General features: G+C 36.6%; 1 long non-coding RNA gene across 1 annotated transcript in view; it reads right to left on the bottom strand.

The window, feature by feature from the left end:
• The window catches only part of LOC131666856 (uncharacterized), a 223,722-nt gene that overhangs the window by 57,954 nt on the left and 142,718 nt on the right, over positions 1–23,050 (bottom strand). The window lies entirely within an intron of this gene.

Here is a 23,050-nt window from a genome sequence, read left to right as displayed (position 1 = left end):
CATTATCAAGGTAGATGGAATGAGAGCATGATGGCTGACTATTGCTGAGCTCTATACCGACACGATACATTGACAGATTATCATAGACGCAAATCTCTTAAACGTTCATTTTAAGATAAACGACAGCGTTTTCATAAAAAAAAGAAGTGAAAAACTGTAGGGTTGCAGATATTCAGATGCAACACTCACAAACTGAATAAATGAGATTTAAAAGGCGTAATTGAAAGCTGCGTAGAATACAAGGCTTGGATATTGAAAGGATTGAAATGTAGAGACATACGGTTATACGATAGCAGCTTGAAGTGCTGATTGGGGGAATTCTGGCAAAGGAGTCTGAGGTTGCAGACTTGCAGGGCTCGGGGGTTGAATATAATTTGGAGGCTTGAGGTATTCTGCGTAGCGAATTTCGGTATGAGGGTTGGGGGTTATAGCGTCGCGGTAATAGGGCTCGAGGGTTGAGGAAATTGGGGTGTGAGGGTCGGGGGTTATTGCTTCGCAGGTTAAAGGTTCGAGGGTTGAGGAAATTGGGGTATGAGGGTCGGGGGTATACCGCAGCAGGTTAAAGGGCTCGAGGGTTAAGGAAATTGGGGTATGTCGGTCAGGGGTTACAGCGTCGCAGGTTATGGGGCTCTAAGGTTAAGGGAATTGAGATTATAGAGTCATTCTGACATTAAATTTGGATACAGTGATCCAAAAAACATATAATTACACTATAACTCCTTATTCGGAAATTCGCCACTATTTCGTGCTGTAACGAAATCGCTAAATCACTTAAATTCAATCTACGATATCTCGATGGAAAAAAAAGATTTTTGAAATCTGAAAAAAGGGTTTTGAAGGATAAGAGTAGTACTTTGAGATAGCATTACTCGTTTTTTAAAATAAAATTGGCTTACGACGTAATACTACGCGAAATATAGTTAAAAATCGTGTTTTTTGAACATTTAGGTTAGGATTTCTCGAAAACCTAGGATGATGGAGCAATTCTGAGGTCAGATTCGGTTTCAGCGCACCAAAAACCTTTGGGAACGTACTGCCTGGTTTCTGTATTTTTTCCTTGTCGGCTTGTGTAATCTAATAAATTATTAGCTTTGAATCTCCGCGTAAGGAAAAAGAAATTCCATAATATACGCGCTGCCAAGAATATAATCATATCAAAAATTACTTTTATAGAACACTAGTTTGCGTAAAGTCCGGTCCGTGTTATGTCTGTATAAAAATAGCAATGTGGATTTCTAATGGTTGAAGGCAAAGAAACATAGAATGAGAATTATTTCTCATCGAAAATAATATAGATATGGGCAAATCCCAGAAACTTTTGATTTTTCGTCAAAAAAAGTATAAAAGGTTAATTTTTGGAGCAACTTATGAAATTTGTTCAGGACCATAAAAATTAGTGTAAGAATTGATAGAAAAACTGTACTTTATTTTTTATACAATGTTCCACCATCTGCAAACCTTTTTTTATTAATAATATAATAATACCGAAAATGTTCCATATATCTCTGTCTTTCTCCATGTATAATACATACTTATAGACATAAACACACTTTTTTTCCATCCCTTCAAAAAAAAAAAAATTTATGTTGATAAACAGACTATATTCACAAATTCGAATCTATTAAACTTTTAAATAGAATGGTCTTGTATTCGACGTGAACATAATATTTTCAACAATACAAAAATGAAATTTTGATTGATTCATGTATAATTTATTAATTTGATTATTTATACTTACTTTTCATTACAGAACGTAAAATATAGACATATAAAACGTGAAAAATTAATCTACAATGTTCAAATCGCTAATATAAAAAATTCGATACTTATGATTTTTTACATTAAAATTTATAATAGCTCTATCCTTTAAATAAAAAGTTTGATCAAGCTAGCATTTTGTTATGAAATTCCATTGGTATTATTAAATAGAGCACAGTGATTATTGACGGTTTTTATATATTATTATTTTTGTGCTACTTGAACTGGAAAAAAGTTTCGCGAGATATTTTGGTCTTTGACATTGATTTAAAAGTTCGTTTTAGCGAGCTCATATTTTGTTGGTACATAAATAGCTTCGCTTTACCGTCAATTAAACATAGAAATTGGTTATATTGTTATTCATTGGATGCTCCAACCTACATACAGTTGCGGGCAAAAGTGTCCGGCCAAAGTTGTTTTTATGTTTTGATCATGTATAAATGATGCAAAGTAACCACACAAACATATCTTAGTAAAGTACTTTTATTATGCATTCAAATCATGTTATCCAACAATATGTTATAATGCTTAACAAAATTTTATATCGATAATAGAAAATATGGCTTATTCATAAGTATCCGGCCAACTATTACGTAGATACAATTCGCGTGGCTTTGTTTACATTATCGGTCACAAAGGTATGTAAGCGCTGGAACTGTCTATCAGTTATGCTCTGACATCAGTATCAATCTGTAAACATGCCGAAACGCACGTCTGTAGATATTCGACAAGTCGTAATTAAATTACACAATGAAGGAAAGGTTTCTCGTGATATATCTAAAATTCTAGGCATAGGAAAATCGACTGTGAATGATATAATTATTAGATTCCACAGCACTAACACTCTGAAAGATAAAAAAAGTTCTGGGAGACCAAGAAAAACCACTAATCGTGTTGACAAATTGATCAAAAGAAAAGTTGTCGTAGATGTTAAAAAGAATGCTGCCATTATTGCACGCGAATTACGCGAAGAAAATGTAGCAGACGTCAGTTGTAGTACTGTATCACGTAGACTAAGTGGGACTTGTTGGACGTGTTGGTGTGAAAAAACCACTTATTAGTAAGAAAAACAAGAAGGTCAGACTAGAATTTGCTAAAAAATATGAAAGCTATACTGTTGAGGACTGGAAAAAGTGCTGTTTTCGGATGAAACTAAAATCAATCTATTTGGAAATGATGGTAGAAGGTATGTGCGGTGACCGGTAGGTAGTAGATATGATGCAAGATACCAAATACCGACTGTGAAGCATGGTGGAGGTAGCATAATGCTATGGGGTGCATTTTCATGGAAAGGCGTCGGTCCAATCTTTAAAATAGAAGGCAATATGGACTCTGTCATGTACAAGGATATTATATTGGAGCAAATGCAACCTTATGCTCGACAAAAAATGCCCAGAGGATGGATATTTCCACAGGATAATGATCCAAAACACAGGTCACACCTCTTTCAGCAAGTTTTTAGTAAGAAAAAAATTCGAGTCAGTCTCCAGACTTAAATCCTATTGAACACTTATGGCAAGAGCTAAAAATGAGATTAGGAAATCAAAACTATGCTAATAAAGCCTCCCTATGGCAAAAAGTGCAAGAAGAGTGGAACAATATCTCTCATGATAGGATTGTGACACTTATTGAATTGATGTCTCACCGATGTGCTGCCGTGATAGCTTCTAGGGGTATGGCTACGAAGTTCTGATTACTGTGTTACATTTAAAACCATTTCTAGTTTGTTTTGTTTCATGTTACTATATTTTTTCTACTTGTAATTGCCACATTCATAGTTGGCTGGATACTTATGAATAAGCCATAATTGTTATTATCGATATTAAATTTTGTTGATTGTTAAAATGAATTGTTAAATTACATGTTTTGAGTATATAATAAAAGTACTTTACGATGATGTATTTGTGTTGCCACTTTGCACCCTTTGTACATGATTAAAACATAAAAACAACTTTGGCCGAACACTTTTGCCCGCAACTGTAAGCGAAAATCGACAATAATCAAATTTACCAAAAAAATAGTAACAAAACATGTCGCGACTCCCATTTGTTTTTTATTATGGGCACGTAAAAAAATGAAGATATTTCTTTAAGGGCATCGTAAATAGAACAACTCCTTAAAGTTTCATAAGAATTCAAACAATGCTCCAAATTTTACAGCAGTTCAAAACTTTTTTTTTTTTGCAAAGTAACATGCAAAATTCATCAATATTCCAACTTTTTGACTTTTTGACCTTCAGAATCGCATACGAAAATAATATTAAACTGATAATAGTTTTTTTTCTGGTACATACGTTGCAGACCTTTCAATTTAAGCATCACAACTTGGCCAAACTCATATCTACACAGCTGTAGAAGCGAGTAACACAAAAATCAAAAGTTTCTGGGATTTACCCATATGTTAATATTTGAAACATATTTCATATATAAAAACTTTTTAAAAATCCCATAATACACACTATACAGTAAAAACCATCCTAATAGCAAGAGACGGAGTAACAGCTATGTTAATTACAAACAATATTAAAAATAACGAAATCGAAGCATACAAATACGAATACTTACAAGTAATAATTGTTGCGATTATAGATAATAACGGTCAAATTATATTATCTTCCAAGACACGCATAAATACGGATCACCACAAACAATATTTTGATAGTCTAGGAAATTGCTTCCTTGTCGGAGGAAATGATAATGCTAAACATCCATGGTGGAGATCAAGATCATTAACACCAAAACCAAAAGGAGCAACTTTATATGCAATAATGAAAACAGAAAACAATATCAATATCAACACGCGAATCTATTTATAGACCTTGCGATATAAATAAACTACCAGAACTCATAACCTTCGCAATCATTAAAGGAGTATGTCCTAAATACCTAAGTGTTACGTCTTGTTTTTATGTTATTTTATAAGGAGATAATTCGCATGTTCCCGCAAATAGCAAAGGTTCATGGAATAATACGGATTATATACGAAAATAGTATAGTATTTAATAGCGTGAAAGCAATAAAATTAGGAAAAAATACTGTATATCAAATAAATTAATAACAAAAATGTAACCTCAGATCATTATCTGAGGCGTCAACTCTCATTACCCATACTTATCGATGTGTTGGCTAAAGTCCTTTAGTTGGATTTATTATTTTTCCTTTATTGTTCATTTGACCGTGATATACCCTTTATTAGTCGGCCCGCTTCAGCTTCTTTATGTTCATGGTGTAACGAGATAATACGGCTCGTGACTAATTGTTTAGGGCGGGGAAGAGAGGCAATGACGCTCTGAGTAATTGAGAGAGGAATAGAGTAAGAGAAAGGAAAAATAAAGGGCTGTAGACTCATCAATTCCAAGTCTTATTCTATATTCTACACAATAACTTAACCTACTGTACAAAGAAACCCGACAATCAGTCAGCTCGTTGTCTGGCGTGATATCGCCACGGCAATGGCGCGAATACCGGCAGAAAGGACCGTCGTAATAGTTGGCGGGTAAACGCCTAACTCTCGCTGTACCCGTAACGAGTGAGGACGATCACCACATCTGAGAGAGAGAGAGAGAGAGAGAGAGAGAGAGAGAGAGAGAAATTCTGGAAGAGCGCGTGACCTTTGTCCTGTTGCGACTCCTCGATGAACGGAAAACGGTAGGCCACCTTTCCTCGAAGGCGCGTCGTCGTCTTCCCGCTGAGTAGCTTCCTCCTGGACATTTTGCTCCTCGTACTCAGCTCTCCTTCTCACGATCATTGCTCTACTCACTTCTCGCACTCAACTCTGTCGTTGACGTCCTCAACTGACTGACTCGGTACTTGCTCGCTCACTTCTTCCTTAAGGGAGTTGAGTACCTACAAGAATTAACGAACAGAAAAATCTGAAACTTTGCAGAGCGTTAGAATGTAACAAATTATGTACGTAAACCAATTTTCGGGAGCCTAGGTGGGTTTTTATAAAAGATATTCGTACTTTCATTTTCGGTCGTTACAAGCAAATTGAACACGTGGTCTTATGCGGAGTCACAGAGTTTTACGCATAAGATCGTTGATATCTTTTTAATTGACGAACAGATTTTAATGTTATTTGAAAAGTAGATAGATAAGATATCCTAGAATACTTATCAACTTTAATAACATAGAAGGGTGAGCTCTATCAGTAATAATTATTACGATAACTACTGTAAATAGCTGTTTTTAGCTTGTTTGGTTACATTATGTGGCAACGTCGCATACGCAGTTAACAGTTCGTAGTGACTAAGTATTAAAATTTGTTTGAAAGATTGGATTTTTAATATATAAAATTTAATATATAATTATTCGTCTAATACATTATTGTAGTAAGAATATACAAAAAAGCTTTATTTCTATATATAGCGACATACATGTAAATATTGTTCCATGCAATATTGATACAAGGATTTTTCAACAATCTTGGAATCGATAAAACAATTTTTTTAATAAGTAAAATTTTTTTATTCTACGCTTATTCTTTATAGTCTTTATAGCAAGAACTAGACTCAATTATATTAGTATTTGGTTTTCAGATAATCACAGATTTTATCTTTTACTTTTTTATTTTTGGTCACACGAACTTTACCGTTTTCATCAGCACCCAATAAACGAGATAATCCATCGAAACCCTGCTCTTTATAAGCGTCGATAACCATAGGTACCGTAATATCACATGCAATCATTTTTTTCTCATTTGAGCGGATGTGCAGCATTTTAACTCATTATAAGATTTCATGCTTGAATTAATTTTTTTGGTTAACTCTTCTTTTTGTTTTGCTTCTTGCCATGTTATAGCTGCCGTTATTATTTGCTCATCACTAACCTTATACTTAGACAAAACTTTATCTAATATCACAACATCGCCTAAAGCATCATGAGCTTTCAAACCTTTTATTCCTAACTTTGCAGCAATATTTTCTAGTTTGTTGCTACCTGCTGTTTTTTCTTTGGTGATATGTCGAATTATTGGTAATGTATCCGAGAATCCATAAATAAGAGACCGAAAGTGCCTATCCAAATATGTCTTATCTATAGCTTTCATTAATCTTGGATAATCGAACGAGCAGTTGTGGGCGGTCAACACACATAATTTTTTAAAGCTGTATAAAAATTGATAGAAGCCAATAAGTGCTTCTTGTAGATTAACAGTTTCCACTACTTTCCCATGAGCTAATAAATTACCGTTAGTAAATGATAATCCGTGCACCTTAGTAGATTGATCCAAGATCGCTTGACATGGTTTGATATATGTGCTGAACTTGTAATCTTTATGTTTTGCCGCTATTTGGAGAATATCACAATCGCTAGAAAGACTACCCGTTTCCAAATCAAAGAATACGACAATATGATCATCCTTATTATTTAGTGAAGCAACTTTGATGCTACTGTGAATACAGTCATCTAAAAAAGCTTTAGATTCATAGGTGGGACCTTCAAGTAGTTCATGTTTTTGTTTAAGCTCTGCTTTTTTTTGTCTCAACAATATTCTTCGTCGCTTGAACTCTGGAGTGAAAGCTTTACAGCATCTAATGTTAGAACTATTATCCGCCTTTGTACAATACGAGTATACTACAAGTTTTTTAGAAGGAGTTACATGACATCTACGCAAAAGCTCGATTATATATTGTTCTCCTTCATTTTTTTTCAATACTGACAAATTAACGCGAAGATTGTAAGAAAATGAAGTGCCATACAGTTTAGACTTTGGAGATTTGCTAGCGACCATCGCATTGAAACTCTCGTTACCATTACTCGATACTCCTCCGGCAAAACTAGCAGATTTATCAGCCATACCATCAAAAACTTCTGTCAAAAAATCGAACAATTGAGGATCTTCAAATCCGTTACCTATCACTGAGTGCTTATAAGACTCTGGATCACTCGCATACTGGCACCAATCACCACAATTCGCATGCAAATTAAAACAGTGGGATGGTATATTTCTAATAGCGTCAGCCAATGAAACTACATTTCCCTTGTTCTGTGCAACACAGTAATTGAAGCACTTAGTCAAATATTTAATTGATGCAGCATTCAATTCTTTATATTGTTTTATACTCTTGTATAATTTTGAAGTAATCGTATTAGCTGTGTGATTTACGTCATCATGTTTTACGATTTCGTAATTTACAGCATTGCGCGCTGCCTGAATTGCTGAAGAGTCGCAGTCGCCAATAAAAATTCCGAGCTGAATTTTGCATGCCGATAATATTTTATTGCTCTCGCCAACGAGCAACGCAGCATCTTTGGGCTCCATGCCTTTGGCAGTGCCATAATAATTTAATTTACAATCGTGATCACTTTTGGAGTGACCACAATCACATAAGCGGCATTTGCGATTAAAAATAACTTGTGAAATGATTTTTTTGTCAAAACGTCCGATGATTCCTGCTGTACCCGATAAGCTATCGTAACTTCTTCCCGACCCTTTTGTTGGCCAGCCCATGTCAAATGATCCTGCAATCCGAACGATGGTGTCAGGCGAAATATTTTTATTTTCTTCGTCATCTTTTGAAACACCAGGAAATAAAAAATCTGTTTGTAAATGATCCGGCCTAAAAATTTAGTAGAAACCAGAATTAATAACAATTAGAGGTTTATTGAGTTTTATCAAAAGATTTTTCATTTTATGCTGATCAATATCATTTTTATTAAATTATTTGATGATACAATACATTCTTAAAAATAATTATCAATACTTTTAATAGTCTATCTTAATATACTATAGTTAGTTAGAGCTATAACTAATTTGATAATGAAATCATCAAACTTTTTACAATTTTGTATTATCATAATCGATTATTTGGTAAATAAAACGTAGTACATCACAGCACTTCACAGAAAAAAAATATATAAAAAATCTTGGAAAATAAAAATTTCATTGATACTAACTTTATAAAAAATAAAAATAGAGATTAAAAAAATTGATTATAAAAAATTTATACTAACATTATAATAAATAGCAATAATTAATTGAACTGTCCAGTACTCAATAGAGATTAAAAAATTGATTATAAAAGTTATACTAACTTTATAAAAAATAAATAATAATTACTTCAACTGTCACATACTCAATAAAGATTGAAAAAATTCATTATAGTCCACATGATAAAAAAACAGTGAATAGTTTAGATGATAAACAGACAGTGTATACATAATTTTTCCTAGAAATTTTTCCATGGAAATTTATAATTGATAAACTGAAGAACATTTCCTAATCACTCGAAGAACTTACAATAACATTTTTAACTCTTCTGAACTTTCTATCGTCAACTCTCTTTCTTCTTGGCTAGCTCTAATACAACTCTCCTCGACCATCTTGTCAACAATGTGAGATACTCCTTTCTCATGAGTTTTATATGTTCTTGTGTTCAAGGGGCTCACCCCTAACGCTGAAAGAAGTTTATTCAAACTTGTCCTGCCGCCACCTCCATTTATTGTACCTGTAAAAATATCACTCATTAGATACACTTATATTTCATTGATAATGCAGATTTTTCTGATATGCAAGCAGCAATTACGTATTATAAAATCATTGGCAGCATAACAAAAAATATTCACAATCATGTAGTAAGTATAACGTGTTAGCTGTGTATAATACGTATTTACATCAATGCTGAGATATTGTTAAATGATAACAGTACTAACCAACTACAGCTGTAGTATTTGAATCAAAAGTTGATTTTCCTGATTTTTCAATCGTGTGTTGGCTGTCAGTGAGTACACTATTGGATTGTTTACATGTGCGACAAGTAACGTAGTAAGTAGTGCCTAGCCCAGAAGGAATACTGCAGGTCATATCCAGTAGAGATAAAATATTTTCACACGACTTGCAAACTAATTGATGGGCAATTGTGTCAATGTTGACCAGTTTGTTGCCTTCGTCTTTCAAATCAACATGCTTTGACTTTTTACACTCTCTCTCTTGAACTTTAAGGTTAGATTTGACATTTTTTGTTCCATACACATTTCGGAGATTTCTGCCAGATTCTTGCTGCTTCAATCGAAGACTGTAAATCTTTTCTGTTACTGGAACTCCTTTCCAATAAAACCGTTTCGATTTTACTTTAAGCATGATTGTTACACTGATAGCAGCTTATTTCTGTTGTTTTGCATGCGAGCTACCACATGTGCGACTAGTACTTACACACGCACGCGCACACAAGTTAACAAAACGCGACGTTGCCAGATCGACTACCGCTGTAGTCAACCTGAGTGTTTAGCTCTTATTTTACTAGGCGGGTAGGTACTCAACTCCCTTAACTCACACCTGAACTTAACTCTCTGACTACTTCCTCCAGACTTTTTGATTACCTGTTCTTAACTCTCTGACTGCCTGTCCTTGACTACCATTCAACTCTTTTTTCTCTTGACGCTTGATGCATCCCCTCTTGACCTAATTTCGCGTCGGTATGCGACACCGCTAATCGGTCACGCGCCTGCCGCTAACCATTGCCTAATACCAACGTTTGGTCCCTTATCTCTCTCTCTCTCTTTCTCTCTCTCTCTCTCTCTCTCCCTCTCTCTCTGGTAGGTGTCGCACGTACTTCACATCGGCTCTCGTTCTTTGTGTTGTTATTAATACCATTGTTTCGCTCTCGAGTAAAATTAGTTCACAGACAGTGCAGTTTCACTGGACCGACAAGCTTCAGCTATCAACTTGCACTTTGAGCTGCAATTAGTGCCCGAAAACTGCATTGCTTCTTACACCAACATAACCTCGCACTCTCACCGGCCAATCTTTCAACTCTGCACTGCCAATAACACAGCGACATCTCCAACGCCTGCTACACGTACACAAGCGTCAACAACAAACAACAACAACATCTCTAAACAACAACCACCTTCAGCGATTTTTATCATTTGCCAACTCGCAGATTAATCTCCGCTGCAACGCGAAGCCCAAGCAACTCATAGCATCGCAGCTCTACTATTTATTCCTGATTGCGTGTCCATTATGTGTCTTGATCTCACCGCAAGATTGTTTCTTAGTACATTTCGTCTCGTCTATCACTGCGCTCAACATTGTTGCAGCTTAATAGTGTAGTGTCTTTTTCGCATTGTTTATCATTACACTTTTCATGTGGTAACTGTGCATTTTAGTATAACCTCGGGGCAGTGCATTTATAATATTTGCGATGACTTGCACATTCATGTTTTCTGCGTAAATTGTTATTTTTGCGTTGGCTATACTTTTGCGCTGTCATATTTCGCACCCCTAGGCTGGCACTTCTTAGGCGCTCAGATTCGAATTTTTTTTCTCGTCTCTCGATATTACCTTACCACTTGTGTTCTCCGTCGGTATCAACGCGGCGCGCCACCTCTACGCACTTGGAAGTAACAACGTTACTTACTCTCTAATGGTTATTTGTGCTTATTGCGATCGTATCTTATCGAGAAAATCTGACACTGTTGTTCAGTGCATTAAATGCTTTAAACTTTCGCACGCGGCCTGCGTTGATACCAGATCGCTCTCTCACGGCAAAGATTTTTATTGTGGTTGCGCCGAATCTGCCAAACCCACTGCACACACCGACAATACTGCCTTAGACAGCTCCTCCCAAGCCACGCTCCTTCACACTGTATCGGCTAATAGGAAGCGTAAGGCCCAACCACTCGATCGCATTGCTAAGCAACTTCGTCCAATAGACGCAATTACCACTCAGTCTCTACTGCCCGTCCACCAGCGTTCTCCACCGACGTCAACTACTATTAACATAAGCTCGCCGGCTACACCACGTGTTTTTCGTACCCTCTCCAGTCCAACAAAGTCTACCTCTCAGTCAGACTCTAATCTATTACCACTCTTAACTGCCGAACAGTCCTACACCATGTCAACCACTAACGACTCGACTCCCTCTTGGTTTCTACATTACCAAGACAATCTTTTTACACCTTTTACCGAGGAGGTTCGTACGGGTTTGAATCAAAACCATCATGATGTTAGGGCTGCTATACCCGAGGTTCGTAGCCTCAAGCGTGTGGTGGGACTGAAGGACAAGGCAGAACTTCTGGTACTCGGTATACCAAATCACTTTACTCGGAATCTCGATGATTCACTGCTGCCACTCCTTCAGGCCATGGGCTGTCCTGCGGTCAGATCTCACATCATCTCTACAAGAAATTGGCTACCGCAAAGAAATTCGTCCCCTACAAATGCTACAAACGAGCCTACCACTTGCGCCTTGGTCTTTCGAGTTGATTCTACAGTGGTTCGAGACTTTATTCTTGAATCGGCTAGCAGGTTGAGGGGCAAATCAGCCTACAGTATCTTTGGGGCTGGCGGGGGAAACCCAGTTTCCATTCGTCAACTACTACCCAAGCCTCTTTATGACCTCCTAGTCAGAGCTACCGAACGTAGCAGAGAGTTGGGTTATGCTCGTCCATTTGTCTCCTCTATGATTATTCATATGCACCAAACCTTACGATCTGAGCCGATACCAATCTGCTTTCTCGAAGAGCTAGCTGATCTCCAGCCTGCTCCAACGAGCTCGGACCAAAATTCTCACGACCAAATGCAGCTTGACTCCTCACATCAGTCGCAAAGTTCTCACCTATCACAGCAATCACAGCATTCACAGCCGACTCATTTCAGTCGAAATGAACCACCGTACGACAAACAACCAAATTCTCATCAGCCTCCTCGGCAAATCCAGCCTAAAAAATCTCTTCAGGAATCAATGCCCACTGATCACTCACTGTTTCCGCCATCATCTATTCCGGATCCACACGCAAATGGTTTGGGTTACGGTATTGTAAAGCAAGCCACTACTTCTATACCGGCTCATCAGCCTCCACTTGGCTTTGCTCACAGCACTGCCCACTCTGCTACTACCCAACCGAGATCTAGCTCTCTAGGACCTGACTCTCAACAAGTCAACTCTTCGTCAACAGGTTATCATCTTACTCAATCGCAAAATCAGCAGCTACCTCCTAGACCAAACTCTAACCTCATTAAGCCGCAATCCTTCAACAAAAAGGTTGCCAATAGTAATTCCTCTACTAAACCAGTGGCATGACTCCCTCTGTCACCGAAGAATCGCCCTTCTATATAATCGCTTTCTATAGGTCACATTAACGTCGACCGTCTCAATTCGGCATCGCATTTCGCTCTCTTGGAGTCCCACATCTCAACTATTCACTACGACATTATAGCTGTTTCTGAAACATTTCTAAAGCCTGATATACCTGACTCCCATTTGCGATTGCCGGATTTTAACTTCTTCAGACTTGATAGATTAGGTAAGCATGGTGGGGGTGTCGGCCTCTATATCCGCACACACTTAAGATTTGATCTACTGGCCAACTCCGACCCCGTCTACGACAACTCACCCGAGTTTATTATTGGTGAAGTCAACACAGGTAAAATGAAACTCGTTCTGGCAGTAGTGTATCGTCGTTCTGCTGCCTGCTTTCCCACACACTTCTTCAACTGCTTGTCCACTTATCTGCCTTTGTATAATGATGTTATAGTTGCTGGCAATTTTAATTCAAACTTGATGCTACCAACTCTCTCCGAAACTATCGCGCTGCGAGAACTACTTGATACCCACTTTCTCCACGTCGTATCAACTAAACCTACTCATCACTGTTTTAGCGTTCACCCTCCATCACACACAACTCTTGATCTAATCATTGTTAAGAACACTAATTCAGTGTCGAGGTTCTTTAAATCACCTGCACCTTTTATCTCTGGTCACGACTTCATTTCTATTACTTATGATACTGAATCGCTTAAGCCAACTACCAAGGAGATCAAGTCCAGACAGCTTACTCGTCTCTGCTCAACCAGTCTGTCTAACTCCCTCTCTATCAATCTTGCTGAGATCAATGCATGTCTCCAATCGCCACCTTCTAACACGGTCTCCTCACCTGCTTCTGGTCTAACCGCATCACTGGCCGTTATCGACAGTCTCGAGCAGCTACTCACTGGCGCATTGGTCTCTTCCTTCGACGCCGTTGCACCGGTCAAGACCATCGTAATTTGGGGGAAGTATAAACCCTGGGTCACTTACGACATCCTAAACTGCATGAAGCGTCGAGATTTTGCCTACAAAACCTCACTCATTACTGGTTCTTGCGATGATCACCAGGTTTACAAGTCCCTTAGGAATAAGGTGAATTCACTCCTTTGTGCGTCTAAAAATAGTTACATTGCCGAAAAACTCCGTCCAGGTTCTGACCCGTATCAAGTCGTGAACTCCATAATCTTGGATTAACTAAGAAGCAACTTCCATCCCCTTTCGATTATTTCACACCAGGTGTCCTAAACTCGCACTACGCTAATATTGTGAACGCCTCTCCTCCCCTCGCTCGCAGTGCCTTCGATTTTATCTTGGTATCTCCTGTCAATATCCCTGGTAATATACCTAAATTCGACTTTCGGCGTGCCACCACCAAAGAGGTTCTCGACGTCATCAATGCCTCTTCATCTAAGAGTGTTGGTTACGATGGTATTTCTAGCAGGATGATTAAACTTTCTTCCACTACATGTCTCCCACAAATCACTCATCTTGTTAACTACTCTCTGACCAACGGTGTTTTTCCATCAGCATGGCGTCGAACACTCATCACTCCTCTTTCCAAAAACTCTTCACCCAAGGTAGTCTCCGATACTCGACCCATCGCCAGGCTATCTGAGCTTTCTAAGGTGCTGGAGCGTATAGTTCACACGCAACTCTGTGAGCATCTCGACTTACATGGGTTACGAGATCCTCATCAAGCCGGCTTCACTAGGAATCACAGCACACAAACGGCTCTTCTCAAAATTCTCGACGACACCAGACGAGCCTCCGACAATTATAAAATCACCATACTTCTACTATTTGATTTTTCAAAGGCCTTCGATGTTATTCCTCACGACAAATTGATATCCAAGCTCAGGAAACTTCGTCTTTCTGACTCTGTTCTTAACTGGTTTTTTGGTTATCTCGCGGATCGTCTACAGGCTGTGATTGATAGTGGTGGCAAGATCTCCGACTAGCTTCACGTTAGTACCGGCGTTCCTCAAGGCAGTATCCTTGGTCCTTTCCTCTTTAGTATCCATATCAGTGACTTGTCCTCTCTTACCCTTGACCTTAGCTATATGTGCTTCGCTGACGACATTCAGGCCTACTTACATTGTGCTCCAAGTGATTTATTGGACAATATCCGGCGTGCTCAAGGGGGGGGGGGTCAAGCTATTGCCGATTGGGCCCTGGCAAATGGTATGCCCCTTAACCTCTTAAAAATTAAGGTCATGATCCTTGGCACTGATAAGTACCTACGTAATATCGACCTTGATCTGCTTCCAAAAATTTTCATTAATGGCACACCTATCAAGTACACCACGTCAACAAGGAATCTAGGAGCAATTATCACTCCTACACTTAACTAGCAGGATCACGTTAAATCCATCACTAGGAAATCCTATGGAATTCTCGCCTCCTTAAGGTTTTACAAACACTCTCTTTCACGCAACCTTAAGAAGAATCTTGTTGAGCAGTTAGTCTTCCCACACGTAGCTTATATTCCAGTGGTCTATATGCACCTCGATAAAGAGAGAATTTCAAAGCTACAAATACTACAAAACTCCTGTGTTCGGTTCGTTGCTGGTTTCATTCCTTATCTCCCAAATAACCTTATCTCTTCTCATGTCACACACCACAGGCTTATGCTTGGCTGGATCTCTTTTATTTCTATGCGACACCGGGCCCTCGCTGTCCTCATATATTCCACCATCGCCAGGAGATCACCGTCTTATTTGCATGAACCTATTTCTCTTCTCTCAGATAAAGTGATTGTTCGACGTTCTCGTCGTCTACCACCAATGGCCTTCGAGTATAGAGCGCCACGCACTGAAACTTACAACAATTCCTTCAAAATTCTTGGCCAGCGTCTCCTTAATGCCCTCAGTGTAACATCCTTCGACCCTGATCGCATCGACGACTTTAAGACCTGGATCCGCTCAGTATTTCTTCATCTGGAGACTATAAACTGGCTTGGTATCGCCTCAGTTGAGGGATTCCTACCGCTACCTGATCTTTCTTCGTATTCTCTTGTCCCTCAAACACTTGACAGAGCCCGTTTCAGCGGTTATGACTTCCCTGCCGGATCTGTTCTACAACTACGACTATGGTTCATTGGCTGAGTGTCCCAGTGTTTCTTCCCCTACTATTCTCCCTTGCGATTCCCTATTACGTACGGATAGTTCTAAGGGCGTGCGCATCTACTATTGTAAGTCTAATTTACCTTGTTATCACAGCATTTCTTTGTATAGTTTTAAGTTAGTTATAAGTTGGCACTTGCTAGTATAGCACGGCACGTATCGTTCATATATAAGTTTTAAGCTTTTACCTTTGTTATACCGTGTTATTTGTTACTATTCGTTATCTATCTATTTTATCATAATTTTACATCTCTTGTTATCTTTACTACTACTACTTAGATACTCTTTAACTATCATTTGTTTATATCTCCACATGTACATATCAAGTTTTCACCGTGTATTCACTTTGCCAGATAGGGTTTCTACCCTAAGGCGCAATAAAGAAATAATCTAATCTAATCTAATCTCTCTCTCTCTCTCTCTCTCTCTCCCTTTCTTCGCTCTCTTCTTTTCTCGCTCATTGTCGCCCTCGTTAGCCCACTCTCGGCTTGTTGATCACTATTGGCCGCTGAAAGTAAATAAACCGCACAATAAACCGCAAATAAAATTAGGCGCACGCTTAGAATGCCCCAACGTCGGTTGCTAGACCAGTTGAGAGTAGAGAAAGGAGAGGGAGTGACGCACGACAAAACGTCGTCGCGTGTTCCCGTCATAAATGTTACGGATCTTATGTGATTCTTCCTATATACAACAACGATTGCACGAACGTGCCATTCTCAGCTAATCATACTTAGCACAAGTTCGTCGAAGGATTGGTGGAATATAAAATGAGAATGTGGAACTGCCAGTTGCACTTGTGTGATTAGATATTTATTTCTGAAAAAACAGAATGACAAAAAATAGACTTAGAACTGAGCGGTATCTTATTCAACACTTATCGAAAGAGAGTTGTACTACTTAGTCGGGATGTTTGAGCTAGACTAACTATCGTTGACAAAAAATGCATAGCGGAAGTGCTAATTTTCCCACCTTGGCTCATCGCGAGTTCGGGAAATTAAAAATTTGACGGAGGTATTACGCTGCGCTCTTACTGACTTTCCCACAGGTGGATTTATTTTAAATATAGCGCGCGCTCGCGAATCAGTTATTTGCGGTATTAACTAATTGCGTCCGCCTTTGCCACTCGACATCGTAAGAAGACTTTTATGAGCTCTCCTACAGAATCAACAACAAAGGTTTACAAATTTACGGTGTCCTCAGATCGATCTTGCATGTGTAAGCCTTATCGAGACGTAACACTAACTAGGACGTCTAGTAGTGGATCACGGACCTATGCTTAGATCTTCACTAGAGTCTAGGAAACAGAAAGAACACAGATCTATGCTCAAATCTCTCGTGTTTTTTGTGGTTCTCAGGACGACTGGTGAGGTCGTTTCTCAGGTTCTTCTATAAGAGTTAAGCGCCTGTTAAACTTGTAATCGATGGTTGCATAGGAAGAATAGAGTGTCCAATTTTGAGTAGCGAGCGCCCAAACCCTATGTCTTAACGTCATTGCTTTTTATTTGACCTAGCTCAAACCTATGCTGATCAATGTCAAACAAATCAAAACAGTTCGCTTATTAACTAATGGAAAGAAGAAAACTGTAGTAAAACGTTATAGAAAAAAACTGTAGTTATATAGTTACCAACTTTTTGCATTTATTTTTCTTCCCTTTCACTTATTTTATTTTGAATTCTATAAGCTTTGCGCGCTTTTTATTCGAAAGTGTTTAGGTCTCTCGATTTTTTGAAGAAGAAAATCGCTAACTCCTATTTCTCCATTACTTGGTTTGGCTGGCAGGTAATGGAGCTTTAGAGTGTGTTTGGGAGCGGGGTTCTCAGTGACTCATGAAGTTAGCTCCGATTTTTCGGATTGGTCTTTCGATTTTCTTGTCCAAAGTTAGAATCATAATTGGTATGTCATGTCATTAGTGAGACGCGCAAAGCTTTTACAATATTTAAATATAGAAAACTTATTTGAATTTATAATTATTACCGAATACATCAACATGAGTGGAAAAATTATTATTTAGTAGTAAATTAATGAACTTTAAATAATAAAAGAGACTTAATCTGTCTAAACTATATTTGAACATTATTTCAATATGATTATTTTACTTAAAAACATGCACTATACACAAGAGTACACAAAAAAAGGCATGTAATATATATGTGTTTATATATATATATGTTTGTACATCTGTATATCAAGATTCTAAGTAGAAAAAGGTCTTAATAATAATTAAATGCACTTAGCGTAAACAGAGAAATTATAGTGCAGAGTATAAAGTAATATGTAGTTAGTACAGGTTCTAAAGAGTACTTTAGTCAGCTATAATATTGTAATTTTTACAATTGCCTTTTGATATGTGCTTGAAAATAAAAGTTTCACGTTTTTCATGCTACAGGTAAGAACGCAAAGTTTCGAGGAATAATTTTGGTAAACAGGATACGTGTTGCGCTTTATTGCTTTCAGGCCCGGGAGGAAGGCTGGGGAGCGAGAGATATACAGCGTACCGGTAAACAACGGCCAATGCTTATCTTATGGAGGGTTTTTTTATATAAGTTTCTGACTATCTTTCCTAAACTCTAGCTTGCGATTTTTGTTTGAAAACTCTGAGAAGTATTTTTTAAACCTGGGTGCTCAACCTCGTTTTCTTACTAGACAAAGGTTTTCATTTCTTAATTATGAATAATTCGCGGAAAGAAAAAGAAGAGAATATTAATAAAAATTAAAAAAATAGCTTGCCGTTACAGTGTAGTGCGCCACTGATTCCTACGTAAATAAGAAGGCAGTTAAGATTATGCTCGGACTTTAGGCTGGTAAATAAGATAAATAAGACAAACGCATATCCAATGCCCAGCATAGACGTTATTTTAGATAGGCTACGAGGAGCAGTATATCGGGAGAAAATAGATCTGCAAGCGGCGTTTTGGCGAATTCCGTTGTCAAAAAATAGCAGAAAATATATAGCGTTCATAGTTTCGGATTTCGACCTATGGTAATTTGAGCGAATGCCGTTTCATTTTGTAAATGCTCCGGCTATATTTACACATACGAGGGTCGTTTGAAAAGTCCGTGCAAAGTCAGAAAGATGGCGCTACTAGTGCGTATCAAGGTTATTTTCAGTTAGTGGCATATCTTGGAAGAGCACACACCAAGTTTCAGCCAGATCGGCCAATTACTTTGCATTTTACATTCGTTTTTAATAAAGGAAAAGAGTTATCCCTTAAAATGTCATGTTGATATTGTATTTGGAATTATCCACAATTGCGTTATAGATATTTATTATAAATCGTAAGTGGTGACAATCTTAAAATTAGTTGAAGAAATAGAATGTTACAATATAACAGCTTACAAAATACGCAAGTGCTTTCAGATATACAGCAACATTTTTGCAATTCCTCATTAGAAAATCTAACCTTTGAAATTGAATTCTAGACAGTTCTTATATTTTAAGAAATAACTTAGGGTTGAATACGATTGGTGGATTTGTGCAGTCATTTGTCAATGCTTGTAGAATATGCAGACCCAGCTCTGCTGAATACGCTAAATTGTTATCTGAAATGTAAGATTAATTACACATTCCGGAAAATTATAATGTAGATTGATGCAAATTTAATAAGACTTACTGGTATCATAGAAAATTTTGTATTTCATAAAATATACAATTTTCATATAACAAATCGATTGACTTTATACACGACATTTCGGAGGGAATGTGCGCATATGTCATTTGAAATATTCTTTGTAAGTTTATATACACTCCCGCCCAATAATCTTTGCCCACCTGAGAACAAAACGACTATAACTTTGAAACTCCATATCTCGGCTGGAAATACACCTACAGAGCTCTGCGGGAGCTCATTTGAAAGGGTTTTTCGAGCACTTTTCAATGGTGTATATTAAAATCATGCTTAGATATTTCCCTTGCAGACAGGACGGCAAATATCAAAACAAAAATTACGAAATTTTTGCTTTTTCTTTAACCGCTTGCCATTTCGAGAAAAAAAATCGTAGAAAAATTCTAAACATAGCATTTTTTAGCTCTTTTTCTGCACTATCCAAAACACTCATTCAAAAATAATTTTCGTCTAAATTCAGCGATTATATGAGCATTTCATTCAAAAACAGCATCTATATTCATTGCTCTGTATCTCGAAAAATTCGAATTTTAGAAAAAAATTTTCTGTAAATAATCATATGAAAACATTTTTTTTTCAGTCGTAATATCAAGTAGTCTAATTTTTTCAATATTTCACTTTGGAATAATAAAACAGATCATTTATACTCGAAGCTATTCTATTAATTGTAGACAAATTTTAATTGTATGCAAATCTCGATCAACGAAAAATCTAAGTAGAAAAATTAATCTAATCTACCAAAACTGACATAACTAATGATTAGTAAAAAAAATTTTTTTTTAATGTTGTTCTAATCTTCTAAAAAATTGTTTACCATAGTAACATATTATTGAAGTATGGCACCGAGAGATTTTAGTAAACGTTATCAAGTTATTGGATTTCACATAAATGGTAAAAGCAATCGTCAGATTGCTAGTATTCTCAATATTCCTCGTCGAACCGTAGACTACAATGTAAATAAATTTAAAAGTAGCGGCAGTGTTGAAGACAAGAAGCGTTCTGGTAGATCGCGGAAACGATTGCTTTTACCATTTATGTGAAATCCAATATGTTACTATGGTAAACAATTTTTTAGAAGATTAGAACAACATTAAAAAAAAATTTTTTTCACTAATCATTAGTTATGTCAGTTTTGGTAGATTAGATTAATTTTTCTACTTAGATTTTTCGTTGATCGAGATTTGCATACAATTAAAATTTGTCTACAATTAATAGAATAGCTTCGAGTATAAATGATCTGTTTTATTATTCCAAAGTGAAATATTGAAAAAATTAGACTACTTGATATTACGACTGAAAAAAAAATGTTTTCATATGATTATGAAATTTCGTTCACGTATTCTACTTACAAAATAGAGCATTTTCTTCCAAGAAAATTTTTTTCTACAATTCGAATTTTCCGAGATACAGAGCAATGAATATAGATGCTGTTTTTGAATGAAATGCTCATATAATCGCTGAATTTAGACGAAAATTATTTTTGAATGAGTGTTTTGGATAGTGCAGAAAAAGAGCTAAAAAATGCTATGTTTAGAATTTTTCTACGATTTTTTTTCTCGAAATGGCAAGCGGTTAAAGAAAAAGCAAAAATTTCGTAATTTTTGTTTTGATATTTGCCGTCCTGTCTGCAAGGGAAATATCTAAGCATGATTTTAATATACACCATTGAAAAGTGCTCGAAAAACCCTTTCAAATGAGCTCCCGCAAAGCTCTGTAGGTGTATTTCCAGCCGAGATATGGAGTTTCAAAGTTATAGTCGTTTTGTTCTTAGGTGGGCAAAGATTATTGGGCGGGAGTGTATAAAAAAAGTATATTTCTTTGAAATATTAGAATTTTGAAATAAATTTTTTTTTCATCATACACAAAGAACTTAAGCGTATGATCAAAAAATACTGAAAATATTCGGCGGTAGAATTATTTTATTTGATGCGTTATTTAGGCGTTCTAATTGATAAAAACATTCTTCCTGGTGACGAGCATTGATATGTGATATTCGTATCACTTATAATATAATTGATAGTTCGTACTCTGGTGGTATTGTCGCGTTAATGAGTTAGAATTCGTTTCTTTTCAAATTTACTCTAATTGTCAATATGAAATAAATCGATAAATCAAATATATGCAAATATAAGTAAAGTTTCAAGGAAAGTTAGACTCTGTCCTAGTTTCTTATGGTGCGAATTGTCCCATAAGCAGAGCTAGTCTTCCTTATAAAGGATATAATTAAGTCCAAGTTTCTTATAGCGCGAAATGTTCTATAAGTTGGTCATGAATTATAGAAAAGGAAAGGTCTTGCTCAGTTAATCACAATGAGAGAAAGAACTTAGGTATTAGCCAAGTTTATTCAATCTCATGCTCTCACTTTGCAAGGCTAGAAGTGAATGCCAGCCTGTGTAATAGTTGGCATATTTATACATAGATTTTCCCGCCTATTTTCGCAGGAGAGTTCTCTTCGAGAAGTTTTCGAATCTTCGAGAAATATTCGCGAATTTTGAGAAATGAATTTTCTAAATTTACAAGTAAATAAACATCAATACTAAACTTTCAACACATGTAAACTTTACAGAATTAGTTATTGGTCGATTTAGTGTAATTTACAATTATCACAAATAGTATCGTCAAAAGTTATTAACTAATAAAGTTAATTAATGCAATATTACAATATTTACAATAGAACAATATTAAATTTTTACATAACATTATCGTTTATTAATTTTAGAAGTAAATTATAAAAAGAAATATTCAAATTAGTTAATAATATTTGAACTATAACACATTTTCATAGTTGTAACGGTTTTTTCTATAATCTTTTAACGCAATTACTAGATTAATTATTTAAGATTTATAAATTACAAAGCTATCATTATTGCGTATAAAATTAACGCTTTTGTTCAATATACAACTTATTGTTTAAATAAATTATTAATTATTTATTTATTAATAACAGTTATTATTAAGCTGTTATTAATGAAACCAATTCTTACTCATGTTATTTAGTTATTCATTTTGCATATGGACTATTTACATTTTTTTAATAATTCATATTTTTAGCGTAATAAATAAATTAACTTTGCATATTTAAATTCATCATTATTTAATAATTAAACGCAATTCGTATTATTATAATTTAAATCTATGTACTAAAATCTATATAAGAAATTTGTTGTTATATCAAAATTACGTCTAATAAACATATTTTATTCAAATAACAAAAACGATTATATCTTGTGACGGTAAACGTCAAATTAGCGCTAATTACCTAACCTAGTAGCTGCCTGCGGGGGCAGCACTTACCGGTAGACGAAAAATGTAGCAACGGAATTCGGCACACGAGCAGACGGAACGCGCGCGATTGAAAACGAAGCAGTGAGGGACTAACCATCATCACGCTCGCCCGTAATTACGACGCCAGTTACCGATACGCGAGCCACCAGATCGAACTCTACAATAGAATTGTCCGAACCAGAGCCGAATATCAGCGACCGCCGTCACCGAGTTGTCTGGAGTGCTGACCTGA

This window comes from Phymastichus coffea, unplaced genomic scaffold (genome assembly GCF_024137745.1).
Source record: "Phymastichus coffea isolate CEN01 unplaced genomic scaffold, Cenicafe_Pcof_1.1 PCOF00004, whole genome shotgun sequence".
Taxonomy (NCBI): Eukaryota; Metazoa; Arthropoda; class Insecta; order Hymenoptera; family Eulophidae; genus Phymastichus; species Phymastichus coffea.
This window is presented reverse-complemented; position numbering and strand designations above follow the sequence as displayed.